The 23,466-nt window shown below is 40.3% G+C and overlaps 1 protein-coding gene and 1 long non-coding RNA gene across 5 annotated transcripts in view; one reads left to right on the forward strand and one right to left on the reverse strand.

Annotated features, from left to right (window-relative positions):
* LOC138112439 (uncharacterized) overlaps window positions 1-23,466 on the reverse strand; it is a 130,552-nt gene that overhangs the window by 83,820 nt on the left and 23,266 nt on the right. The gene's annotated exons all lie outside the window — the stretch shown is intronic.
* Window positions 11,838-23,466, forward strand: part of COL8A1 (collagen type VIII alpha 1 chain) — an 88,694-nt gene continuing 77,065 nt past the window's right edge. For both annotated transcript variants that reach the window (XM_069019407.1, XM_069019398.1), the window contains exon 1: window positions 11,838-11,900. The gene's annotated coding sequence lies outside the window, so the exon portion shown is untranslated. The remainder of the gene's footprint in view (window positions 11,901-23,466) is intronic.

Here is a 23,466-nt window from a genome sequence, read left to right on the forward strand (position 1 = left end):
ACAGACTGTGACTGGTTCCCAACTCTCATTTTTAAGTAAATAAATTAATACATATGCTGGAAGTTCCTCTACCAGACAGTCACGCTTGGAATATACACTGTTCCCTTTCCTAAAGATCCCAAGTTCAGTCAAAGAAGGAAAAAAAAATCTCTTGAGGATCCTCCTATTTCCCTCTTCTCAGAAGTCTGGAAAAAAATATGCTGAAGGAACATGAGCTCAGATTTGTACATGAGGCCTTATTTTTTGATTGACAATGAATATTATATAGGTATGTTAATGTTAGGGTTTTTTGGCAGAATATCTACAGAACCTAAATATTATACAAAAATTATACAAAAAAGCCTGAAACACTTTTACTTGAGCAAATATATTTGGACTGCACAGTGCCTTTTCCACATTTGCCCTTATAGTATTTTGTAGGGAGTTTTTTTAATGTAAGAGATCAATAAATTTGTTAGCAAAGTTTACGAAAATTTTAGCAACTTCCGCAATGGGACTATGACCCATCGTAGGGATCTTATTTACAAAAATAACCCCCAACAAAAAAGAGCACAAAGAAAAGAATAAATAAGAAAAGAAATTAGTAAGACATCTCTGAAGTAAAGCCATATTTGAATCTTCAAGCTGTAATTTTGGAAAGTTGTGAACTCTTAAAAAAAGTTATGAAAAAAACCCCAGGATCAGCAAATTTCTGGAGTGTTATCTGACGTTGGCTCTGTCTTGTCTCCCTCTGTGGATTATTCCATAGTCAGAAGCTTTGATCAAGTCCACCTCTTCGCTAGTTCTCATGAACTTCACCCTGAAATTTGCTGTTCCAGAATCATAAAGTTGGCCTACAGAGACACAGCTTGGAAAGACCTGATGGAAACTGGTCCTCATGAACTGAACACCATGAAAAAATAAATGAAATCACTTTTTGCTCTTGCCACACTGTGGTTTTTGCTAGTACTTACTGTACTAGTTCACCACCTGCAGTATAGAGGGAAGAAAAAAATAAAATGTTTTTTACTGGGCAGAGGAAGTGAGTTTGAGAGTAAGAATCAGAGTGTAAGACAAAAAGTGGTAAGAAACTTTAAAACAATTTTAAGCAAATTGTGACAAACCTAGACTACATTAAAAAAAGAGTGCATTACATAGCCTCCAAGTTGCCTGCAACTTCATCGATTTCTGTTGTTTACCATAATTAAAGAAACACTAAAAACTTTCCTTTGCTTCAGGCAACATGACTGTGTTTTCAAAATACATCCAAGTGTACCCTCAGTCAGTTCACAGACAACACCAAGTCAGTGAGTGTTGATCTGCTGGAGGGTAAGAAGGCTCTGCAGAGGGATTTGGACAGGCTGGATTGATTGGCTGAGACCAATTGTATGGGGTTCAATAAGGTGAAGTGCCAGGTCCTGCATCTGGGTCAGAACAACCCCATGCTACAGACTGGGAGAAGGGTGGCCGGGAAGCTGCCCAGAGGAAAAGAACCTGGGGGTGCTGGTCAACAGCAGCTGAACATGAGCCAGGGTGTGCCCAGGTGGCCAAGAAGGACAATGGCATCCTGGCCTGGATCAGGAATAGCGTGGCCAGCAGGACCAGGGCAGTGATTGTCCCTCTGTGCTTGGCACTGGTGAGGCCACACCTCAATTTCTGTGTCCAGTTCTGGGTCCCTAAATTCAGAAAGGGTGTTGAGGTGCTGGAGCATATCCAGAAAAGGGCAATAGAGCTGAGGAAGAGTCTGGAGCACAAGCCTTACAAGGAGTGGCTGAGGGAACTAGGGATGTTTAGTCTGGAGAAAAGGAGGCTCAGCGGGACCTTATCACTCTCAACAACTGCCTGAAAGAAGGGTGAAGTGAGGTAGGGGTCGGTCTTTTCTCTCAGGTAACTAGTGATAGGATCAAAGGAAATGGCCTTAAATTGTGCCTCAAATGTGTTTAGATTGGTTATGAGGAAAAAAATCTTCATGGAAAGGATTGTCATGTCCTGGAACAGGCTGCCCAGGGAAGAGGCTGAGTTGACATCCGTGAAGGTATTTAAAAGATGTGTAGATGTGGCACCTGGGCACAGGGTTTAGTGGTGGGCTTGGCAGTGCTGGGGTACTGGTTGGACTTGATGACCTCAGAGGTCTTTTCAAACCTAAGCCATTCTGTGATTCTGTGTTCTTTCCCCAGCACGCCTTATCTTTGAGATGCCAACAGAAGAAGAGCTCAGCACATGACTATGTCGTGATTTTCTTTCTTCTGTAATATTACACAAACAAATTAATATGAAAATGTTCTTAAAGAAAAATTATGGAGGAAACCAGCTGATAGTTCCAAATCATTAACAAAGTACATATAACAATGTCCTCCTCATCCAAAACTACTTGTCATAACAGCCTGAGAAAGAATGCAGTCATGGTATTTCCTCCAGCACCAGAAAAGTAGAGAGAAGCCTATGAGAAAGTTATTTCCAGCATCTCTGACTTCCACTGACTATCCAAACCAAAAAGTGAAAAAGGACTTACCCCAGAGCTTCTCTGGAATGGATATCTGGTTAAACAACATTTTATGAGGCAAAATTGTGATAAACCATGGCACAGACATGCTGGATAGCACATTTGTCAGCATTTTACACCAAATTTCTCTTCCCTGAGCGGTTCTTTGTTCAGAGCTACCTCAGCTTTGCTGCATGGTAAGAATATTCAGAGTTGTCAAGCAGCAGCTGACTTGCCAAACAAACTACTTCCTTCTACAGTCAACTGTGTACATGCAGTTCATTTCTGAAGATCTCTGGGAGGAATTACTCTGGAACTGTTGCTGGGAAGCCTAACGGAGCTACAGAGAACTGACTCCATCAGTTTAGAAAAACAGAAAAAAACACAACACACAAAAACCCAACCAAAAATATACAAATAAAAATCTTCTTTAATTCACATAAACTTCATCTGATGTCTATGGGACAAAATGATTTTGGCTTAGAGCTTATTCAAATGTTAACAGTAACATACAAACATTTAACTGCTTGAAAAGAAGTAACACTTGTTCACTCCATCCAGTCCAACATAAATAGAAATAAATGCTTTAAGATATGAAGGGCCTTTGCATTTGGATGGAGTAGAAAGGCTTTCACATAACACACTATGCTGAGAGCTAAAGCTTCAGTAGTTCAGCCTGCCTTTTCTTGTTGCAAGTGCATGAATGATAGATGCTAGAAAAGTCCTTGTACTTCTGTAAAATAAACCCTGAACTGAGCACTCACAGAAATAAAACAATGTCAAGTTCTCTACACTTAAAAAAATTTATAACACTGAGTTCTGACATGGAGATAGGACTATAAAGTTTGATAAAGAGTCTTAAAGTATTCTAGTGCAAAAGAGACACATTGTTAGAATAGCATAAGTCTATGTATCTCCCATAGGACAATGTAGGGTCTGTACTAGATGCATTACTCTCCCTCTCTGGCAGTGGAGGCACACTGCTATTAAAAAGATAAGATAATTATGGATGCCTCATCCCCCCGACATTGATATAATTGGTCCACAGTAGGAGAAAAATTCTGTGAAAGAACATGAAATGTTCTTTCCTTTTACCAAAGTTCCTCTTAATACCTAGAGAAAAGGGGGATTGGAGATGAGGAAAACTGAAAAATCCTTTCTGCAGGTTTGTTGCTTGGTTGCCACTGAAGTCTCTCGAAGAGACAAACACAAGTGAAAAACAAGCTTACTAGCACCATCTTAAATGCAAAAGGTCTTGGTTAAGCAAGTGGTGAACTTATTGTCCTGTCATTGGTCTAACATTACTGAATGCATTAGTTAAGGCTACCTAAAGCTTTGGATAGATTAAATAAAAATAGTAAATACTGATCTGACTCCATCTATATGAACAGTATGAGAATGTATCCATCATGCAAAATGAGACAAGTTTATAAAACCAAAGAAATTGTTATGAACTTAAAGAGTTGTCTGAATTTCTACAATTAGGAAAAGGCCTTTGTCCAGAATATAATATACAGATATGACCATTTTCTATTCATCGTTTCAAGGTAATGTTTTGAATGTTCACAAGAAAAGAGGGTTTTTTTCCAGATGAAATGCCATGGCAAAAAAAGAGATCAAAGTATCAATTTGGGAATGCATGCAGAAATGCTGATGTGTCATGAAGCATTCATTTTTTATTCCTTTTCTCCTCCTGGTGAACATGGTGGCAAGCAAATTTCTTACTCAGTAATAAACCAACACTTTGAAAAATCTTAAGAGTGCTGAAATTTATGTGGGTGTTGTATCTGTTCACCAGCAATGTCAGAGAAACTTTTCATCCACATCAGAACTTCTTTTGATGTAGCTGCTGCCCAGTAGCAATGATTTCAGTGGCTTCCTGTGAAAGATCAGAGACACAAGCTGGACAGAGCACTCATGTCTTCTTCATCATCTTGCTAATATGAACTCAGAGGACTTGTTTCCAGAGTTGACTGCTCTTTTAGAACTTCACTAAAGTACTTTGTTCTTAAAAAAAAGGGGGGGTGGGAGGGCAGGAAGAAAACTAAAGTAGGGGAAAAAAACCCTGTTAGAACTTCATTTTAGCCTATGGTTCTCAGGAACAAATTAACATTGTTTAATGTCTCTAAAAGAGAGCAATGAAAACACTGAACTGTGAACCAAAATCAGTAACTTGCAACTTAACTGATTGCAACCTAATATATAATAAAAATAACGGAACTGGTGAAAGATTTGCAAATGTCATTGAGCTGACAGGCTCTCTGCTAAACACTCCATAGGCCATGCTCTGATCTATTACAGCAAAGGAAGAAGACTGAAATAGAATGAAGGATTGAAAAGCAGCTCTAGCAGAATCTGTGAGCAGTGCAAACCATGTCTCTGCTCAAGCTCCTATTTTTCCACAGTACAACTGAGAGCAGAAGCTGGCCTGCTTCCTTCACACAACACTCTCAGGAGTTAGAATAAAAAGTACTGTGTCTCCCCCAACACTAAAATTTGATGCAATTTGAAGAAAATGAGGGTTGTTGCTACAAGATCTATTTTTGTCAGTGACTAAATATGCAATGAAACTACGTTTTTCCCAGTCCTGAAGAAAAAAATTGTTATGATGTTTGGAATCAAACTGCTATTGTTTAGTGATTTTCTCATAATATTAGGCAGTTTGAACATTGATGAACATGAAAAATTTAATTCTGTCTCTATACAGCTTTTTTTTTGTGCAGAAGGGAAAATAATTTATTAATGATGTTAACTAGGATATCAAAATAGTGTATTATTTCAAAATTCATTAATTGTGTAGTTACGAAGTGAGCAATATCTGTGAGATAAGGCATAAGACCCATGTGGTAGAGATGGATTAGAAAACATGAACATTTTTATTCAAGTTCTGCTTGATTCCCTTTTTAACTTCAGTGTCACTGAGCCAAGTATTTCCTTTGATCATAAATATATTTTCCCAAGGATGCTATATTTCATTTGAAACAGGGCACAAATTATCTTTCTAAAATTAAAAAAAAAACCCCAAACCCTATACAATCTTTTGGCAGAAAGTTTTAAAAGAACATATATTACAGACAAAATGTGTGCCACTTGGCTTCATTAAATACAATTTCAGGAAGCTTATTTAAAAGAAAAATATTCAAAATGCACACACAGAATGCATAATACTGCCACCAAGCACATTCTGGTGGAACTGAAGACAAGTCTTATTTAATCCCCAATCATATGTTAAAGGTTATGACTTCTCTGTTTTATCTTGGTTACTTCTCAGGAATGGACAAACCCTAGATTTGAATGTAGGGACAATTTATGCTTTGCTCATCCTCTGGGCCAGTGTCCCAATTTCTGAAATGCAGATGAACTGACACACATCTAATCTGAACTCTTGTACAATCACCTGAGTGGAAACTTGCTCAGTGTACAATAGCATAGGAATGCAGCATAATTAGGAATCTTAGAAGATCTTTAATTGAATCAATCCCTGCTTGAGGAAGGGTCAGTCATGAAGTCAGACCAGGATGCTCAAGGTTTATCCACTTGGCTCTTGAAAGCCTCCAAAGATGGAGCCTGCACAGCTTCACCAACAACCAGTTCCACTGCCTGATTGCTTTTAAAGGGAAGAAGCTTTTCCTTGTGTCCAGACACACCCTCCTTTCTTTCAGCTTAGGCCTGCTCTCAGTTGTCCTTCCAGCACCGTGAAGAGCCTGTCTCCACCTTCTTAATAACCTCCCCATGGGTACTGGAGGCTGCTGCTTGACAGACCCCCAAACCCAACTGTTGCCAGGCTGGACAAGCCCCATTCCTGCAGCCTTGCTTCCAAGAGCACGTGCAGCAGCCCCGGAGATGATGTCAGTGGCCCCCCACTTACCCTGACCCAGTTCACTGGCATCTTCCTTGCACCAAGAGGCTCAACACTGGACATGATCTTCTAAAAATGGCCTAGTAAGTGCTGAGTAGAGGGGGATAATCGCTTTCCCAAGCTACCAGCTGTGCTCCTGTTATTACAGTCCAAGATAATGCTGTCCTTCTTTGCTGCCACAAACTGGCTCACATTCAGTTTGCTGTCTAGCAAGACTCTCCCAGTTTTAGCAGAATTGCTTCCCCAGTCAGTGAGCTCACAGCTTTTCTATGTTCAATTTGGCCAATGCTGTATCATACACCTTCCAGAAAAACTGCCAGTCTTTAAGTTAACACTGCAAAGAGTTGCTCCATTAAAAAAATATGTTATCTTTATTTTCCGTTTTGGTATGGCAAGCATCAACATCAGCTGGAGAATCCCAGTGGAAATTCCAGAGCTGACACACAGACAAAGGAATTTAGTAAATATAGGAGATAAATGATGCATTCGTAGGCTGGATTGATTGAACTGATACTAACAGCTTTGGGCTGCATTCCCTTTTCACTGGTGGACATAACAGAAGACATCCAAAATGGCATTAGTTACAGCTACAGTATGGTCTGTATCAATTCTTTTGTCTTTCTTTTTTCAGTTCTGCCTCTATCAGATTATGTGCTAAAGAATGAACCTTGTAATACTGGAGTAAACACTGTTTGAGGTAGACATGTGTTTCCTCCACACGCAGCCAGGCTCTGGGTGTATGCTCATCTACAATGCAAGATCTGCATTTTCAGAATGTATCCTGATTCTGTATCCTACACTGGATGGCATACAGTGGTTTTGTAGCCAGACCATCTGACGGGCACTAATCTACAGATAAAAATCTGAAAGGCAATATCAGACAGATTCTCAGTATCATGCAGAGAAAACTTTTGAGAACTGTTCACTCTCTCCCATTACTCTCTCCTCTAAGTATATGAATCTACTATTAAAATAAAAACCACCAGCCAACAATACTCTATAAAAACTGCAATACTGTCACATTTAATTCTTTAAAAGGCAAACTTGCTGGAAAGACTTTGAATAAAACTTACAATGATGGGAAGCATGACAGAGGACAGAACGTTGCCTGAAACCACAGGTTAATAAAATATACCACTGGTGAAATGGAGACATTGTGTGTGTCTGTGGTCCTACAGTCCTACAGTCCTACAGTCAAATAAGATGCAAAGAAGAATACATTTACATGAGGGTTGCATAGGGTAACAGAAATTTAGGCTGTTCAGAAAGAACGTTTTTCTATTAACAACCATCAAAACAAAACTCTGAAATGTTTTCCTCTTCCCTGAATCACAAATTTTTTACATTTACAGCTGAAATTTGGAAGTTTTAACTTTTACCTCACAAGTTGCTATTGCCTATGTTATCTCACTTTATATTAGGAGGTCTCTCAATACTTTTTTGGGTTGTGTTTAAAAACAACGTTGACACCTTGATCTTGAGAGCTTATCTTCTGCCATCACCATGTTATCCAACTGTTTGGGGACCCTCCTCCTCTGATAATATTGTCAAGCAGCAAGTAGCCACCTACCCAAGCTACTGCTGTGATGCTACGTAAATGGCCATTTATTTCCAAAGGTTCAACATCCCAATCTATCCATGGTGATTCTTTCCACTGCTAACACACTAGGCCACATTATTTCAGCTCTGTCACATTCAGGGCAAACTGAGAGTAATCAATTCCTTTATGGAACAAATGCAGGAATTTTGGCTTATCTCCTTTTAAAAGACCTAGAGTGAAATGCATTCAGTTGTACAGCTATAGTTTTAACCCGTCTCTTAAGGATGATATTAATAATTGCTCGTTGCCATACACCTTGTATGCCAGAACTAATTTTATTTAATAGAATACTCTATTACTAAACAAATTTATTAGAAGACACATTGAAAAGAAAATGTGCAGTGTTCTCAAAAGTGTGATAAAACCATCTAACCAAGTTTGAATACTTCGTTAATTCCCTTTCTAACAGTTCTGTTCTGCACTATGGGTATAGCCCTACCATCAAGTAAAGCAAGTACCTGATACAGATTTTGGAAAGGACAGGCCACCTCAAACAATTCTTTGAAGCTCATGGCAAACCAATCCAGATATTCTGAAGCAAGAATGAAGCAAGAATGAAGCAAGAGGGTTAGAGCACTGAAGGATCTTCTTGAAAAAATATTTATTTTTAAAAGGCAGTTGGAAACTGAATGTTTGGACATCACTCCTGGTCATAGGAACATGACAACCTTTCCTGCCATGTGTCCACATTGAATTTACTGTCCAGCCTCACAGTGTGCCCTGAAATCTAGTTGATCATATGATGACCTAATTCAAATTTCTCACAGATATTTTGGTGAAGTTTCATCTACTACAAGTCTCATTACAGAAGATAAGTGTTGCAGGGACCAGAAACCCACAGGCCCTGGGACAGGGCAACCATGGCTGTGTATACAGACTGGGGAACAAGAAGCTGGAAAGCAGCCCTGTGGAAAGGGATCCCTGGGGTCCTGGTCAATGGAAAGCTGAATCTGAGTCAGCAGTGCCCTGGCAGCCAGGAGGGCCAACCCTGTCCTGGGGGGCATCAGGCACAGCATCGCCAGCCGGGCAAGGGAGGGGATTGTCCTGCTCTGCTCTGCACTGGGGTGGCCTCAGCTCGAGTGCTGGGGGCAGCTCTGGGTGCCACAATATCAGAAGGATATAAAGCTGTTAGAGAGCTTCCAGAGGAGGGTAATGAAGCAGTGCAGGGCCTTAAGGGGAAGCCGTATGAGGAACAGCCGAGGTCACTTGGTCTGTTCAGCCTGGAAAAGACCGAGGGGAGTTTTCTCACGAGGGCAAGTGCAGGGGAAGGAACCGGTCTCTCCTCTGTGGTGACCAGTGACAGGACCCAAAGGAATGGCCTGAAGTTGTGTCAGGGGAGGTTTAGGTTGGGTATCAGGAAAAGGTTCTTCACCCAGAGGGTCGTTGGGCACTGGAACAGGCTCCGCAAGGAGTGGTCACAACACCAAGCCTGCCAGAGCTAAAGGAGTGTGTGGACAATGCTCTCAGGCACATGGTGTGACTCTTGGGAGTGTGGGGGCAGGAGTAGGTCTTTGATGATCCTTGTGTGTCCCTTCCAACTCAGAGAATTAATAATTCTATGAAGTCTCTGCATAATGTTGTAACCTCATCAGGTAATCCTCCATATAATTGCATCATGATGCTGCTTTAATAATCATTAATATAGGTCTAATACTTTTTATCCATGTTATGTGTTGGTAGGTCTATTAAACACTTGTAACTGCTTTACGAGTCCCCAAAGGAAGGAGATAAGAAAAACTTCTTTAATTATTCTCTTCTAGAAGTATTAAAGGGTAAGGCTATCCTTGAGTCTGCAGAACAGTAGGACACATGATCAGGGCACACAACCCATGGAGTAGGGAAGAGTACTGACTCACTTCTGAGAATTGAAGTGGTGCTTAGCACCTGCAGCTTATGGTCAGGAGTTAAAAAAACAAACAAAAATATATCAACATACAGCTAGTCCTTTACATGTAAACGTTTCTTCCCAAGAAAATAAAAAAGAGAACTTGATCTCTTGAAGGTATGGAGTTTATAGAAGTATGCACTGATTTTTAGAAGGGGACTACAGAAAGCTGAGCAATTTTGAGACAGGAGAGCAGTTTAATCATCACATAAGGACATGGGTATCTGTTTACTCTCTAATTTCTGAAAATTCTCAACCTAGATTTGTCCAAGTACAAAATCATCTGATTATTTAGATGGTAGCTGAGAAGAATACCACTTTATGTGCATCATTTAGTCAGTTGAACCACTACCAGGTGCCATAACTGAACTAATTACATAAGCCTATTGCAGTAAGTGGTATCCTTTCTTTTCCTATTCCCATGTTTTAATTACTTCGTGTAGCTTTCCTAAAAGCATGCTGTAATCTCTGCACAGCAGAAACTCATTCCTTAATGAGAACTGTAAAAATACTTTGAGTGCTGCAGAAATAACAAAATAACATGAATTCTTTTCCCAATTAGTTGCAATAATGTAGAAAATGCCCTAGCCAACAGCAAATCAATACCTGTGAGAAACACTAGCAATTTAACCAATCCTTTTCAGCTTGACAATTCCAAATCTCAGAGGCTACATCACCACGGTTATGCAGCTTCTTTTGCTACATAACACTGTCATCCAAGTTGATGGGTGCTTGACTGTAAGCCTTTTTCTAAAAAGACAGGACCAAATAAAGTCATATGTAACTAAGAATATTCTGATCAACTCACTCACTACTGATTTTTTTTTTTTTTTTTTTTTAAAGTATAACTCCTTAACCAGTTATCAGTTTGGCCCTTTTGTGAAAGATGCAGTAGATATCGTATCTCATCTCCACAAGCTCTGCTACAAACTCGCTTATCTCAACTCTGTAACTAAGATACTCATTCATTTTTCTACCTGGTCCTTCCCAGATTTTAAGTCAGGATGCACTTCTAGAATCTCCCTTAATTGCACACTACTGCTCTCCCCTTCCTGTTCTATCTTTCCAGCTTTCTCCACTCACTAAATGTTCCAATATGACACAGGATTTACTCGTGTATTATGGAAAATAATGCAGGCCCAGATGCCTCATGCAGGAAGATGTGGAAATAGAGAATTAGTGTATTTGAGATGGGTACAACTGTTTCACCTGCAGGAACCAGTGTCTGGAATTTGTGCCATCAACTCATCTGAGTGGAAAGCAATGAATGAGTTAAAATGAACAATGAATGATTTTACACAGAAACCACCAGGAATGCATATTCCTACTGGTTTGTCTTTTTGGCTACATTTGCCTTTTGAGAATACCAGTTGGGAAAATTGTTTAGAACTCAAACACAGTGAACAATAAAACTGCTCTAAACTAAACTGCTAGAAAGTCAGTGTGTAGATGGAACATGTTACAGCTGTGTCAAGAAAAAGCTGTGTGGCTCGGCAAAAAAGAAACTTAGGAGGGTTCTGGAGCTGAGATGTAGAAGACATTTGGAATATAAAGGAAGTTCAATCCCTGAGAAAACAGACAACTTCAAAGATCAAGGGGCTGATTCTTCATAGCTATGCCTTTTCAGAAAGGGAAACACTGACCTTTCTGATAAAGACTTTGCATTAGTATCTCACTGCTACAAAAATCCTTCCAAAAGACAATGTGAGACCTAGTAACATTGTAACTGCAACTGGAATAATTCAGATATTCAGAATTAGAAAAATAAATACAGTAGAAAATCTTTAGTTAACTACAGATTTACAGAACCCCCCCCACCCACCCAGCAAATAAATCCAACACTATTTCTCATGTAAATGCCATCCAGCTTGCTTTTCCTCCCTCTCTCTGTCCCCAAAGAGCAAAAACCTACTCTACAATGCCTTCTGAAGGCTGTCTGCCTGCTATCCTCACTGCCCACCTACCGTAGGGAGCAGCTCCTCCCACCTGCACATAAAAGCCAAGTGCATGCTACCAGCAGCAGATCAGAGCACTTTCTCAGTCCTCCACTGTTTTGAGCCAGTGATCTTCTCTCCTTGGATCTTGTGTACTCAAGGTAAGATTACTGCTACTTCAGGTTTCTGTTCTAACCAGCTATTGTGAGGAAGTCTTAATGTGAACTCTAGCACTGCCTTGCTGGGTGGTGCTGGCTCCCCCCCCGCCTTTTTTTTTTTTCAGATGTAGTGTCATCTGACATTTAAGTTAGTAACAGTCTGTTGTTTTAGCAATGAAATAAAAACAGATCTCACTGGGAAACACTGTGGCTGGGAAAAGCTCTCCTCTCCCTTTCTGATTGATTTTGAAGAGATTAGTATACCCAGACCAATTATAACAATTTATTATCCCTCTTAATAGTCTCCTTCTCAGTCCAGTCAAAGTTATAAAAAAAATTTCACTGTAAAGCTTCCTTAAATTCTGTTTGAGGAAAAGACAATGCTTAGTGCTAATTTAAGGAAGGAGTTGTGTTTTATTGCTAATACCATTTACTAGCCAGGTTGAGGCAATCATGGGACTGAAGTGCATCTTCATTGCCTTTAAAAAAAGTGTGATGGAACTTAAGCCCTCACAGAAGCACAGTAATAAGACTGATGGAATTCATTATCTGGTACCAAATATGCTTAAAATACGTATTTTACAAGCAAAGTTCTGTTTCCTGGAACAACAGACCTTGTGTCTCTATGAAACTTTTAGATCAGCTTGTTTATATGTTATCTACAGTTTTCCTAGATAGGCATTTCTAGCATTAGAGGAAGGAATAGTTAAGTGCCTCAGAGATAGCTACTGAACAGTTAAAACATTTAAAAGTGGTTTCAAAACTGTATTTGCATTCCCATCCGTGCATCTATCCATCCTCACCGAGATGAATCTATTAGTGACCAGTAGCAGTTTCTTACGTTGTGTGAGTCAGTGCGCTTTTAACACACAGTCAGTCACCTGTTTGAAGAAATTCCACCACAGAAATCCTAATCCTAGAATGCCTCTCCCCAGTGCTCAGAGAGGAAAGCATGAGCTACCAAAAGCAAGCAGTTAACACTGTCAATACATAATACATTCTTCAGTTAAATAGTGATATTCTCTTCTTAATGTCTAATTGCCTTTTTTGGTCTTCAAAAATAGAAAGTCTTCTCTAAAAAAGAATTACGTCCACATCTAACTGTACTCACATTAGCTGCAATATTTTAAGCTATAGCACTGTATAACAGCAGAACTCTGCTCAAAGTAGCCTTTTCTGCATACTGTATCTAAGATTTTTTCTGTATTTTATATGCTATCTATTCTAACTAGTGGGGAAAGGAAAACATTGCCTTCAGCTATTTGCCTGCAAGATTACATAAGTATCTTTAAAAAAACCCAAACAACAAAAATCCAAAACCCAAATAAATTGAACTATTCAAAGAACAAAGTACAGTGCTTTCTATAGCAACCTTACAGTCAAGCTGTTTTTACATCCAGGTAGTTCATATCAATTGCCCATGGAAGACAGGAATAGAGCCCAATGGTTTTCCTCATAACTGGCACTAACTCTGACCTACAAAATTTTATTTCTTAGTTAACATCTGATTTTTACAGCAAACCTCCCCTTTCCAAAAACACCCCTGTTGCAAAACACAGATGTGTGATTTTAAGTTCAATGCATACAGAATTTAGGTCTACAGTGTGGCAGTAAAATCTCATTTGTTCACACAGAATTTTACTCTATCAGATAAATCAAAAATTTTAATAGAGCAAATTTCGTAGGGAAAAAAATAAATAATGCATTTGCCACAGGAAATGTGTATATAACAAAATACCTTTTATTAAAGCCTGCTGTGAAATGTAATGTTTTGGCATTTGAAAAATGGATTGCAGGACATATTAAGAAAACTCTATTCAAAGGAATTAATCTAATTTAGAACAGAATCTCCTCTGAGCAATTTCTCTCTTAGGCTGAGTAGATAATTCAGCTTAGCATCACTTTGCAGCAGGGCATGAAGGGAAACTGCAGCCAGCAGGTCTCCAAGAGAACTCAGATGATGAGGAATGCATTTATTGAGCTCTGTGCTGATCTGAAACTCCTTTTTACAAGATCAAAGCACACTGATATTAAAATAAAAATACTGCAATTTAAAAGTAATGCTGCAGCCTGAATTAAAGGAAGAAAAGGGGACTCACTGGGAGAACAAGGAATTCAGAATTTTTGAGTAATGATCATAACATTTAAAAATAATAAAGGTAAAGAGACTATATTCATTTTTTCAGCCACAGACCAGTTAAGTGTTAAGCAGGGATGCTAAACCACTTTTCCTGGCAGTTACACTTAGGTTTTTTAGGTGTTTATTTAGGGCAGTAATATCTACTTAAGCCACTAGTGTAACTCCCAGTGCTGTCTAAAGTGCTAGACTAGATACATAGAAACAGAGGATAAACATATCGCTGTCTGCTTATCTATGCATAGTTCTGCCACTACCACTGCTTGGGAGAAATTCTTACCTACAGGAATTCATTTTCACACTTCTCTGTAGGGCGAGATTATGTTTTCCCCTGGCCATGCTGTCACTAAATATATAAAATATTTTACTCATGGTCACAGTGAAAATTCATGATAGAGTGTCAGATTTAGCTCCTCTGGTTTCCAGGCCAGCACTTTAATCCCATACTTCATTTTGTATTCAGCCTTATGAAGTCCACCCCTTTGTAGCTGCTCTGTCTTTGCATGACTTTTTAGGGCTAAACATTCCAGTGACAAATCTTGAGAAAGGGCATTTACTCCTAACACTTTCAAACTTCCTGAGACCCTTTACAGACGCCTTAACAGGATTTACAAATAAATCGTTCTTGGATGGAGTAAATAAACAATTGAACAAATAAACAAATGCTCATCTCTTTCTTACGCTCTGTGGTTAAAGGAGACCGACCCACTCTTGGCAGGCTGAGGAAGCAGAGATCCATTGCTGTGGACCAGAAATTATGGGCAACATCTGACTGATCTGACTTTTGTAAGCTGTGGGTTCTTTCCTTCTACAGGGAGATAATTCTTAATTTTCACTACTGTCATATTTCTAAAAGAGCAAGGGTTCAGTGGAGGTGATGTAGTGAGGAACAAGACAAGACAAAAACATTAGGGGTAGTTCTGCCTGTTAAAAAAACAGCAAACAGCTGTACTTAACTGTACAAAGGTTTCTTATTTTTGCCACTTACACTTTCTAGAGTTTTGTGTAAGTGGTGCTGCCTTTTTTGTGGCTTTCCCTCTGCAAACAGAAATCCCAGCAAAAGTTGTGGAGCTGTATATGTTCAAAAAGATAACGATGAGTCCTGGTTCTGAAGCCTTTTGTGGGTCTTGAGCAATAACTGTGCCTATTCTCTGTACTTACCAGTAAACAACTATGCTTGCTCTCCCTGCCCTCCTGAAATGTTGGATGTGTTTCTGTAATTGTCTTGATGTGTAATGAATTTAATGTCTCATAATTGCACTGCAGGGAATTAATACCACTATTTAGTCTTGGGACATTTTTAGCTGATTAGAACTTCATGCAAGTCCATATTTTACAGCAAAAGCAAGATCAATATAAGTTTGTTGCTTCCTGAATGGCAGGTGAAACTGTTGAGGGGTGACATTAAATGGACCCTTTTCAAAAGGAGTGAGAATCAGTGCCCTCTCTTGGTTAGAAAAAACACAGAAAGCAGCCCTATGAGAGTGTTTATCAGTTCCCTCTGCTGGCTACAAAGCCCAGGCCAGATGAGCAGCTGTGTTTGCGGAGGCGAAGGTCTGAGGTTCTATTCCCAGTGCGGGGAGCCTGTGGTTAACTGATGACTGTGGTGTCTGTGCACGTCTGTGGACATCATTCTTTATGGGGTCTCATCAACAACCACACCGAGTTCAACATGAGGGCACTCAAAAATAATATGGACTTCCTGGTAGGTAAGAAACTTCCCACTTTGGATTTGAGAAGCATGCTAGCAGCTATGCCATTCATAATTCTACACAGTTAGAGATTCGTTCTGTTCTGCATTATATGCACACCTTGCTGTTTCCACCTCTCCAGGAAAAGTGTGTGTGTGTTCATTACACTCAGTTTAGAGCTATCTGGGCAGTTAGCGCAAATATTCTTGGCAATCCTGAAGTGTAACACTTCAGAATGTCAGCTTCAGCGAACTTCACATTTGCAAGTAAGAAGTAAAGAGTACCAAAAAGAACACTCCAACCTTCAAAAAAAAAAAAAAAAAAAACCCAAAGCAAAACTAACAGAAAACCCCACCACAGAACAAGTTAGAAAAAGAACGTCTTTTTCTATTCGTTTCCATTCCTGTAGGAAAAGGCCTATATAACCTGGTTACACAACTGGAGAAACAGGTCTTACAATTTATGCAGTCACTTTGAAATAAAGCTGAGATTAAAAAAAAAAAAAAAAAAAAGTACTGCAAACTTAAGAAAGAGCTTTTGTTTTAAATAAATATCCACAGCACTAAAAATCACAAACTCCTGGATCAGCTATGCCAGTTTACTTCAGCTCCTAGGAATCTATCATGGCAACATATAGGATACATAAAACCTACCCCATTAAATGGAGAATGAGTCAAAACTAACAGCTTGACATAGTAGATATCAAAGGTATATTAAAAGCCAGAACTTTGAAACATCTGCAGCACATGTTTCCGGCTAACTAAAAAAGCAACCACTCTTTCCAGACCAACATAATGCTGCATTCTTCACTCTGAAAGTAAGAAGTTGACAGTAGCACACTGTGGATTTGCATAGGGAACTTCAAGCAAAGCATTTGACCATTTTTGCAACTGAAAATTCTGGAGAGTTAAACAAGTTTCTAACAAAGCCCACTCTAATTATATGAAGCAACAACACATGTATGTAATACATACTCTCTGAAATGGAGGTGCTTACTTTGCCTCTCTCTTACTCGACATAGTTTTCAAAGGGACAGAATGGAAGGTGGCACAACCCCAGGGACACACAAACCAAAGATAATCAGTTTACCACTAAAGAAATCGAGCTCTCAAGTCTGCTTATGCCAGCACATAACTCACCTCTGTTCTGCCCTTCCATTCTTCCCACCACACATAGAGTTCCAGTGAATGCATAGTATCAGAAAAAGAGTCTTTATGTAGCTTGGAGACCAGAAATTCTCTTTCAGCTTGCCTTAAAGAAAAGCAGCAACAACAAAAAAACCACCAAAAAACCAAAGGTTCTGGTATTTCCCAGTATTTCTTTTTAAATGAAGTAGGTGATCTTAGTTGAACTCTCAGTTGATGGACATTAATGTAAAACACACAGCTGGGACACTTGTTGGCAAATCTCAGCAAAAAGTCAAGAGGTAGCTGCTTTAGGTCAAAGCTGAGCAATAAAAGCAGGCGTGTGAGGAAAGTTTATGTTGCCAGCACTGATAGATCTGTCACCTTCACTATAGATAAAAAGCAAATAAGTGAAGAGTCGTTAAGGAAGTGTATCTCACAAGCACTAACATTCACACAAAACATATTTTAGAAAATGAAGGGAAAAAAAAAGACAGTGTTCAGTACTTACTTCATTTCAGTCAGTGGCTTGAATTGAATTTACCATAGTAGCACATCACATTGTTTGCTGCAGAAAAATGCAAAGCTTAGGCCTTTAGGAGTAAGTCTCTTGTGCTTTACTGGTTCCAAAAATGTCAGTGCTTGTCAAAGTGTTTTTGAAATAAAACCAAAACCATGTTAATAAAATGAACTTTCCAAGACAATGCTGGCCAAAACTGATTCTTAGATTTCTTTTCAGTAATAAACTGCCTCTGTGGTTGCTGAATTGATAGGGAGAAGGATTTAAAGGATCAAAGCCAAGTTCTGGTTAACTCAGGGGAAAAAAAAAGAAAAGAACACTGAAACAGAACACAAGCCCTCCAATGAATGGACAGACTTTTGCTGAAGGTGGGCAGAACTTAGCAAAATCCAGATGTGCTTTCAAAAAAGGATGTAATCATTATTAGGCTCTAATTGAAGATATTCCAGGACTGCAATATTTGTTGTGGGTACACCTTGTGACATGCTGCTGTAGGCTGCTGGACAAGCCTCAGTACTTTAATGTGCAATTCACTGGCTGAGTGTTAGTTCAGAAGAGCTACCCTGCCTGTTTATTAAGTAGCAATTCCCTAAGTGAATTAACCACTGGAAGGATTCTGTCCCATCTTATCCCAGCCTTATGGATGAATAGCTCAAAAAATACACTGCAGTGAAGGCTGAAGGCATACATGACTAACTGAGCTCCTGCTGTGCATGCAAAGCCAGGCAGTGAAATCTCCAGACTGTCTTGCTGTATGTTCATATAGGTGCAAAGGCAGCAGCAGTTTCTGTCTTCTGCAGAAGAAAGTGGTGCCACAGTTGGACATTCTCTGTCTGTAACAGGAATTCCTGCTCTCCTCCAGTTCAGCCACCCTACCTAAATTTAGGAATTCTATGCAGTACAGTCCAAGTTGCCACTGCAAGGATTTTTTTGTTTTTGTTTTTGTTTTTGTTTTTGTTTTTGTTTTTGTTTTTATGCTTAGGAACTCTGCAGACTATTACTATTTTTCGGATATCTGAGCATAACTTATTACATAAGGAAACATGGAAAACATTTTAGGATTGTTCCCTAAGCCTGCATTACTAGTCTCAGTTAAAAACATTGTTCATACAGAAAACTGTATGTGTAACATTCAGTCCTCATACCTGATTAAAGAGTAATTTGCAGGAGTGATTTTTTTTTTTACATTTGTGCACTGGTATAGAATTATCAGATGGCTTTTAAATTGTAGGTTAAAGGAAATCCATTTGTCTCAGCTATGTTTTGTAATGTCACCTTCATTCCATTTTGATTTTAGATTGCTCTTAAGCAACTGGCTGCAAATACTCAGTGTCTAAAATCCAAGCAGTGGTGGCTAGTTCTGGCATGTGATTCTTTTGGATTATTTCTGTTCCACAGTCAGGACAAGACAGCTCTTCGATTCAAATTTCAAGCACAAAAACTGCCTTTCACTGAGTTCAGAATTCACTTACAATGAATATTTTATATTATTCTTCGAAATACCCTATTTTCAACATCACATCTCTCACTCCTATGCTAAACACTGTCAAGAACTCAATACAAAAGGACTGACAGGCAAAATAAATTCAATCTGTGACTGCTCAAAGACATTTTCTCTGCTACATGTGCTTCGAACTATTAACTGCTTATCTCATGGAAACAAGTATTTCAAAAGTAAGCAAACAGAAACCTATTATATTTTCAATGCTCCATTTGTCAAGCTCGTTTCAAGAGCTTGAATTTTAGCTTGATATACATTCACAACATACACACAGCCTTATCCTTCAAAATAATGACTGCATCTGAGACCGAGAGCTGCTCCTGCAATTCTCCCCAAACCTGAAGCTGACTGAGGAAGTAACATGGGACTTTGTGGGGGCACTCAGCATGACAGACCTCAGCTCAGGGTGCAACCCGTCCTTCCTGGGTTCTCCTTCTCTGCCACCAGAGATGATGAGAAATATTTTTGCTCTCTCAACTGCTTCTAAGTTGAGGCTTCAGGAAACACTAAATGTTGTACCTAATGCCCAAAAACTTTCGAGATAGCAGGGGTTTGTGTCTGCATTCTGTAAATTCTGCATTCTTTGTGTCCACTATCAGTGGGCATCCTTCTTCCCAAGCTTTGTTAACCTCCCCCCAGCTCTAAGATCACAGAAGCATGTCAAGGCCTAAACCTTAACATCAAGGCCTAAACCTTAACAAGGCCAACAATTCTACCAACAAGTAATTAGATTTCTATCCCCTGGACATCACTTAGAGCTTACTTCTTAGCTGCTCTCTGTTTCGTGGATTAAATCTCCCTTCTTGTTGATCAGGCTTGAAAGTATACAAAGATCAAACATTAAAGAGCATCCTTACTTGGGAAAATTTTACATATTCCACATTTTGCAACAAGCGGATTGCATTTAGCGACAGTCGAGTTGTAATGGCGTTGTAGTGTACTCTAAACCAAAGCCAAACCGCAGGGCACCCTGAGGGCTCCACCCTGCTCCACGGCCATTACCTGCCAGTAACACGGTCCTGAGGAAAGCTGCCATGGCCCAGCGGGGTGGTGACAGCTCCTCCTCACCAGGCTGCGGTGACATCTTGCCCTCACTAGGCTGCGGTGACATCTTGCCCTCACCAGGCTGTGGTGACATTTTGCCCTGAGCAGGTTGTGGCAAGGGAAGTGCCAGCCCAAGCATGGCCCTGGCTCGGGGCCCCTCGTCAGTCAGGCTGGGCCCGCCTCGCCTCAGGTGGTGGTTGTGGTTCCCTCACATTCTGATGTCAGCGCCATTTCTGCACGGGGCAGTCAGAAAATTCATTTACAACCTGCGCCTCCCATTCCCAAAGGAGAGGCAAGGGTTGAGGAGAGCAGAAACTCCCCACAGCCCAGTCAGCTGAGGAGCATTTATGGAAACACAATGCATTTGAGGTTTCTTGGGTTTCAGAGATATAGCCCGGGGGCTTTGCTTCTGCGTGCCAGCCCTCGGTGCCCCTTGGAGAAGGATCTGGGCAGCATTAGCTCACACAGATGCCGACAGTGCTGGAAGGCCAAAAATGAGGGAGGCTGAAGGGGGGGGGGGGGCTCCACTCTCAGCTGGAAAGAAAATGTCACATCATGTGAGGGGTGGCTGCTCAGAAAGAGAAGGAAGGCTGCTCCAGCACACACTACAGGAGGTTCAGGACCTTTCAGATTTCCACATCTGGAGGCAAAACTGAAGCCACTGTAAGTTTTAAAAAAGGAGAAAGGAGAAAAAAAGGGGAAAGGAGAAAGGAGAAAGAAAGGAGAAAGAAAGGAGAAAGAAAGGAGAAAGAAAGGAGAAAGAAAGGAGAAAGAAAGGAGAAAGAAAGGAGAAAGAAAGAAAGGAGAAAGGAGAGGAAAAAAAGGTCCATTCTGAAGTTAATGTTCTCAGGTCTTAAAATCCAAAAACCCACCTGCAAAAGATACAACTGTATATGGGTATCTAGTATAGGAAGAGTAACCAGTCCTATAGAGTTAAAAATCTAAACCCTCAAAACTCCCCCCAGAAATACCAAATACTTGGGTGGGATGTGAGGAAAGAAATATCATGTGAGGAAAGAAAATTATAAAACTACTGTACTCAACAGGCAGGGAGTTCAGAGGGCAAACAGCTGAACGGAACAGCTTCATCATTTCTTAACAATGTATTCTCCTGGCCCCGCTTTGTTCAGCACAAGGGTTTTTAAGGCTGAGTCCTTTTGATCTGTATGTTACACCCCCTAGCATGGTGAAGCCCTGAATCATGATCAAGGGTTTGAGACACAGAGCGGCAGCTCCTGAACTTGAAGGCTTGTAAATTGTACACAGAGCAAAGCTGACTCCTGGACTCTTGCTCCAGTCACTTTAGCACACTCCTGTTTATGCAGATGATTGGTATGTCTGGAAAGATACTATGCTACAAATGCTTCACCTCCCTCTTCTGGCTGCAGAAGCATCCAAGAACCTCACACACAGCAGGTTAATAAATTTATCCTTACAAGAACCCTGGCAACATCACTCTCATTTTAGAGGAAATTGAGGCACAGAGAAAGTTGCTGGTGTAGCATTTCCAGAGATTGCTCCTGGCCAGATTCTCAAGTGTCTTCCCATCATCATGGGAGCGAGATGGAGAGTTTGATTCCCATCCGGGCACCTCAATGAGAACCAGATTTTCATGAGTGATCAGCACCCAGTAGCTCTCACAGTGACACTTGCAGCCAGATTTTCTAAGAATTTCCTTTGATCATCTAGGCCACTGCCTCAGTGGAGGCAGAAAGCTTTTGAAAAATCTGATCCCATTTGTGGGTGCTGAGCAGTTCTCAAAATTCTTGCTTAAGTGACCTGGCCAAGGATGCAGACTAAAATCTGAGCAGAACTCACTTTGCCTAATCCCTAGGCCAGTGATTTAACCACAAGTGTATTCTTCCATCTTCAGCAGAGAAAGAATAGACACTAGTTGGGGCAGCAATCAAAATGCCAAACAGCCGCCAGTATCCGTGCCTGCCAAGAAAAATGCCCGGATACTTGTGGGCAAACCAGACAGCCACATTTTGGTACTTTCCTGAGAAAGAATTATTTCTAGTAGCAGCGCCAGAATCTGGCAACCTGATTTATGCTCTTTCCAGATGTATCTCTTTCTTTCTGGGCTAAAACTTTTGTGAACATGCCCCCAAAACAGGCACACCCTCCCCACTCTTCAGAAAAACAGAAGCTATCCAAACACTGTCCTGTCTCCATTATTCGTAGAGAGCCAGGCACGCTTGGGCAAGACAACACTATTCTGTGTAACGATTAAGAAGCAGTGGTCGTGTCAGTGAAGATTCTTGTTTTCATTGAATATTTCATTCATTTTTGAACATAAGCAACCACTTAGCCGCAGTTGTGCTAGATGCAGAGGAGGAAACACATGCTATTCTTGGCCGGACTTTACCTCCGTGGGAAGCAGCAGCGTCCTTAAAGCAGCCTCTGTACACGGCATGATTTAGCTACATTTATGATTGTCCTGCACCTCTAGCAAGGACCTGAGTACCTGAAAGTGTAAATGTGTGCAAAACCCCCAAGCCCCAGCCTGGATCCTCTATTTTATGCTCTGTTTGTGTGAGGTCCATTTGCAAATGACAGTTTCCAAAGCCATGAGCTAAAGGCTAACTTAAAAATTCTTCTTCAAACTGACTATATTCATTCAGCTGCCAGTTGAGATGCTGCTCTCTGTGTCACTCAGCAGCAGCTTGTCGGACTGTCTGTCACAGGACTGCATGTCAGAATCCAGCTTTCATTAAGTGTTCTCTGTTTCACCTCTGTCCCCAGCTTTTAGACCACCTCCCAAGTAAGTATCTGACCAGTTTGGCAATACAAAGATAAGGCATGCAGTCACTAGTGTGTTTTAAGGGAGCATAGATATTGCATGGTAACTATTGAATGAAAATGTTTACAGAAAAATAGTTTTGTTAAACAGCTCAGACTAAGCTGTTGCTGAATGTTGAGCTCAAGCTGTATAAGCCAAAAAACGCAGCTGTATCTTTTCTAGCTACAGCTAAAAACAGCAGAGTGTACTGGAAAAACCTTTGGGGGGGAAGGGAGATACTCTCCTGACAGAGGATTACCTCTAAAAGCAAGTGTGAACATTTTTCTGCTCTGTTGGTTCTATACCTGCAATAGCACACAACACAAGTGATGACTGTGGTTCGTACTTTGATTGTTGAATGGCTGCTTCTTTTTCGGACATCTGCTGCAGCAATTATTGTAACAACAAATCTTGACAGAAGCTGGACTTCAGAGCAATGCCGCAGTCTAATAATACAGCCACAGCTTTACAAACAGAACAAATGAGGCAGGAAGGGATGAGCTCCTGAAGCACATTTATGCAGGCAGTTAACTGCACATACTTTGATGTACCTTGTGACCTAAAATGTTGGAGGGACTATCAGTGGAGGAACTTGGATTATGATTAGTTATTTTGTGGGCCTTATGGTTGTGTTAGTAAATTTCTCACTACAACTTTTCACTTTTTCCATCTTGCAGATTTTTGTTTATTTTAAATTCTCTTGTTCTGTCCAAGAGAAACCAAGGCATTTCAGTGTAAAAGCTAGGGTCAACTGAGGGCCCAGGTCAAGA

This window comes from Aphelocoma coerulescens, chromosome 1 (genome assembly GCF_041296385.1).
Source record: "Aphelocoma coerulescens isolate FSJ_1873_10779 chromosome 1, UR_Acoe_1.0, whole genome shotgun sequence".
In the NCBI taxonomy this organism is placed as follows: Eukaryota; Metazoa; Chordata; class Aves; order Passeriformes; family Corvidae; genus Aphelocoma; species Aphelocoma coerulescens.